This window comes from Chinchilla lanigera, unplaced genomic scaffold (genome assembly GCF_000276665.1).
Source record: "Chinchilla lanigera isolate Chin_1 unplaced genomic scaffold, ChiLan1.0 scaffold00031, whole genome shotgun sequence".
In the NCBI taxonomy this organism is placed as follows: Eukaryota; Metazoa; Chordata; class Mammalia; order Rodentia; family Chinchillidae; genus Chinchilla; species Chinchilla lanigera.
In genome coordinates, this window is record NW_004955432.1 from 3,660 (window position 1) to 8,960 (window position 5,301).

Below are 5,301 nucleotides of genomic sequence, written 5' to 3' on the forward strand. Positions count from 1 at the left end.
AAGAAGGATCTAATAAGTAGTTACAGCCTAAGGGTTGTGAAAAATAGCGTATTACCTCCTCACCAGTGACTCCTTTCACTGAGGTGTGATGGCTGGAGGGAAGGCCAGGATTGAAAAGAAGGACCAAGAGACTTGCACTTGTGTTTAACAACAGGCTCTTTTCTTTTTCCTTCATAGTCATGATTACCTGGGGCTCCTCCATGGAGATGACAGTCTGGCCAGAGGGAGAAGGCAGAGTATGCCCCAGGCCTCCTCATTCCTGTAGACTAACTGGTAGCATAGGTCTGAGCTCTGGGGCCTCTACTTCAGAGGGCAGACTGATCTCCAGTGGTCTCATTTGCATTCAGGCCATGGCCCAGGGGGCTTCTTAGGGCAGTTCACCTTGAGGTGGCCTGGCTTTTAACAGTGGTAGCAGATGAATGAAGTCATCGAGTTCTTCTTGGGGCTCTGAGAATCAGACTTAGGGTCTGTTTCTCTTAGTGCTGCAGCAAAAGCAGCTGCTTTTTTCAGTCTCTGTTTTCTCTCCTTGGCCTCCTCATCCAGCTATAGAATACTGAGGAGGCAATTCTTACTAATATCTCAAGTGAGCCATCTGGGGTGAAAGCCATTTTTTGTAGTTTTTTCTCTGCAGCCTCCCATCGCATTGGGACCCCACAATCAGTTAGTGTCCTCTCCCCAAAAGTCAGCACAGGCAGCAGGAATCTCAGTGCAGACCTCTCCGGAGCTCCACATGCTCCTCCACTGCAGTCTGTACTGTCAGGGGAAGAATGGCTTCCAGGGGGTCTCCCCACAGATTGCACAAGGTCCTCCTGGTTTACAGCTTCTGAATGGCTCTCGTGATGCCAGTCCACTAAACCTCTGACTCTTCAGGCTTAGGCTGTATTCTCATGTTCTCCAAGTCCTTGTTCAGCAGCTGCTCCTCCGCTGACTCTGGACCTTTCTGGTTCTCCACGGCAGGGGCAAGAGTGACCCGTTCTGTGGCATGTATTCCCAGGGGTTTCTTGAGGTTGGAATGATTCACGCGCATCTGCAGGCAGGCCTCTTAAGCTGGCGAATGGTGGGCTAATTGTGTCATTGTTTCTCTGTGCCACGATAGTTCTCAATTGCACGGTGGCGGCCGGCCTGAGGGCTGGTGTGTGTTGGTGTGTGCCGCCACAAGGCTTCCCATGCACCAGGGGCCCTCCTCCCGGCACCTGTGCAGCTGGGGGCCTGCCCAAAGGCTGGAGCGCCCCACTGCACAGCTTTCCGGGCTAAACATTTTTTCATGTATTTATTTGCCTGCTTTTTTTGGGTTCCTGTTGTGTAGAAGATTGTTTTCTATCCTTTGCTTTTCAGTATATGAATTTCTTTTCACATTAAATGTTTCTTGTATACAGCACATTGTTGGATCTTGTTTCTGGATCCACTCTGCCAGTCTGTTTCTTTTGACTGGGGAACTGAGGCCACTTAGATTGATGGTTATAACTGATACGTATTGGGTTATCTTGGTCAAAGTGTTTTCTGGTTCTTGGTTCCCCACTTTTCCCCTCTGTTTCAATGGCTGGCCCTCCTGATGGTTTCTTTCTGCTGTTCTTGGAATTGTGGTCATTTTTTCTCTGTCTATAGAACATGTTTTAGTGCTCTTTGCAGCACTTGTTTGGTGTTCATAAATCTTTTCAGTTGTTCTTTGTTGTGGAAGTATCTTATGTTGCCATTAATTTTGAAAGATGGTTTTGCAGGGTACATCAATGTGTGTTGGAAATTGTTTTCTTTCAGAACCTGAAATAGTTTATTACAAGCTCTTCTTGACTTGAGAGTTTGTGTTAAGTCTGCTGTGATGCTTATGGGCTTTCCTTTATAGGTGATCTTTTTCTTTTCTCTAACAGATTTAGTACTCTTTCTGTGCTGAATTTCTGAAATCTTGATTATTATGTCTTAGTATAGTTTTATTTTGGTTATGAATTTTTGGAGTTCTAAATGGTTCATTTATTTGTATGTCAAATTCTTTTTTCCACACTTGGGAAGTTTTCTGCCATTATTTCTGTGAAGATTTTTTTAATGTCATTTGTGCTGTCTCCAGGTGCTTATGCCACTGAGCTATATCCCCAGCCTCACTATTTGTAATTCTGTCTTCAAGATCTGAACTCCTCTCCTCTCCTTCATTCAACTTGTTGTATATAATTTCAGTGGATGTTTTAATCTCTTGGATTTGTTTAGATCAGTTTCATGGATTCCATTTCTTTCTTATGCTGGGTATTATTTATTTCCATCATTTTTCTAAGCTCATCTGTTCTTTTATCTGTGTCTTCTCTAATATCTTGGATTTTAAGCATAATCTCTTACTCTATCTGAGAGGTTATTTTCTCCATAGCCTTTTGCAATCGTTCTTTCACTTTTACTGCTATCATTTCAGGAAGTTCCACTGTTTGATTTCCAATTTCATTTATCTCCTTGAGTTCTGGGCTTGTCCGAGGTAAGTTGAGGGGCCTGGGGTTGCATTTTGCTTCTGAATCTTGTCATTTTCTATTTTCTCTTTTATATTTTTCTAAGTTGATACTTGCTGGGTTCTTATGCTATATAGCTTTATTGCTTAGAGGATGTCTGCTCTTCAGGGATGTTTTCTATATGTAGGTGGTTTCTTAGAGCTATCCCAAGGCCCTAGTTTCCCAGTTTGTAAAGGATGCAAGATTACTATTTGGCTCCGCTCCCAATCCTTTGGCACTGTGCTTTGGTGTTGATTATGACCTCATACAGTCACAGTGTTATCATACAGAGGTGAAAAACTGTTTATAACATGCATGACATCCTGGCTACAGTAGTACAGTTAGCAATAACAATAGTTTCAATTATAGCTTAACTATTGATAAACTTTGGTAACCATTAACCTGTTACCTCTGAGCACAGGAGTAAACTTTAAAATTATATAACAAGATCTAAATATACTGTGCACTTCTATGCAGTGATTTTTCTCTTTAGTGAGGTGATTTTATGCTTCTGTTGGGAGCAGGGGGGTTATGATGCTGAGGGGATGAGCTAAAGTGAAATGTAAGATCAAATATAGTAGAGTCAGGGCTGGAGATTAAAGGATGATCACCCAAGTTTTGGGCAAGTAGAGTACACAGGAGGGAAAGAATAAAATAGAATTCAAAGGAATCTTCAGAAAGGGCAGAGGCAGTGTTTACTCCCTTGAAAGTTTAGATTCAAGAAGTAGTTGAGGAAGGAGAGAAAGTGGGTCTATAGAAGAAACCTAAGCATTGAAAAACAGAAGGGAAAAAGAGAAAGAGAATGAAAATGAACAGGAGAGAAAAGAGAGAAGGAGATGAGAGAGAGGAGAGAACAAAAGGAAAAGAAAAAACTCCAAATACAAAAATGACTACCAAATACAGAAGAAAAAAAGATGACATCCAGAGAGGAGAAGGATAGCCAATCAGACAAATAAGGGAGAATGAAAGTAAAATATCTCTGGTGTTTACAGTTCTTTGATATTGTCCATATTTAATCCCAGAAATGTGTTGGGCATGGAGCTGATCTTGGCCTGTGGATGTGGGTCCTGGGACTGAACTTCTGTTGGTGGAGTTCTCTGGAATCCAACTGCTGGATCCTCACTGCTGCTTCAGACACTTCGGCGTGTGTCCTTTACACTCCTCTCAAAGACCCTGCCGTCCCTGAGACAATGGAGGAAGCAACGAGTGCAGATCCACTTTCCTGTTGCTGGCCCCACTGTCTCAGATGAAATGGAGGAAGTACTGAGCATGAACCCACTCTCCTCTTGCTAGCTGCATCGCCCCGGATGGAATGGAGAAAGCACTGAGTGCAGACTCACTCTCCTCTAGCAGGCCCTGCCATCCTAGATGGAATCTCCATTTTCTGATATCTTCTTTAATCTCCTTTTTCAGAGTATTGCAGTTTTCAATGTAGAGGTCTTTTGCATCCTTCATTAGATTATTCTTAGGTATTCCAGTTCTTGGATGCTATTGTGAAAGATATTATTTCTCTAATATCTCTCAGTGAGTTTGTTATTTGTGTACAGGAATGCTACTGATTTTTCAGTGTTGAGTTTGTATCCAGCTATGCTACTGAATTTACTTATTAAATCTAGCAGTTTTTTAGTGGAGTTTTTGGGGTCTTCTATGTAGAGTATCATGTCATCTGTAAATAATAATTTAACTTCTTCCTTTCCTATTGTTATTCCTTTCATTTCTTTCTCTTCTCTAATTGCTCTGGCTAAAATTTCCAGGAGTATGGTGAATAAGAGTGAAGGCAGTTGACAGCTTTGTCTTGTTCCTGATTTTAGAGAGAAAGCTTTCAGTTTTTGTCCATTTAGTGTGTGGTGACTGTTGATTTGTCATAGATGGCTTTGATCAGATTGATTCTGATTTTCTGTTGGGTTTTATCATGAATGTGTGCTGGACTTTGTCAAAAGCTTTTTCTGCATCCATTGAGGTGATCATATGATTTTTATCCTTCGCTCTGTTTAAATGGTATATTACATTTATTGATATATGTATGTTGGGATTACATCCTGCATCCATGGGAGGAATCACAGTTTGTCATGATGTATAATCTTGATGATTTGATGCATTCTGTTTGACAGTATCTTATTGAGTATTTTTACATCTATGTTCTGTAGGGAGATTGTCCTGTAATTTTTTTTGTTGGGTCTTTCTCTGATTTTGTTATCAGGATAATGCTTGCTTTCAGATCAATTTGGGAGTATTGCTTCCCTTTCAGTTTTATTAAGGAGGGAACCAGAGATGTAGCTCAGTGGAACAGTACCTTCCTGGCAAGTGTGAAGTCCTGAGCTTGATTCCCAGTACCTCCCTCTAAAATCAATTTTATTAAAGATTTTGAGAAGTAGTGGTGTTTGTTAGGTCTTCTCTAAATTTCTTGTACAATTCAGCAGTGAATCTGTCTGGGCTTGAGCTTTTCTTTGTTGGTAGGTTTTTAATTACATCTTCAATTTCATTGATTATTATTGGTTTATTTAGGATTTTTATATCTTCTTGATTCAACTTTGGTAATTCATATGTATCTAGGAATCTGTCCATTACTTTTGCAATTTCCGTCTTATTGGAATACAAGTTTTCAAATTCTAGATGAAATTTTGGATATATGAAGGGTCTGTTGTGACTTCCCCATTTTCATTCCTAATTGCATAGATGTGAGTCTTTCCTTTTTTCATAAGGTTGGATAAGATTTTATCAATTTTATTTAATGTTCAAAGAACCAACTATTCAATTCATTGATTCTTTCTTTTTTTTTTTTTTTTTTTTGTCTCCAATGCATTACTTTCTGGTCTGATCTTTATAATCTCCTTCCTCA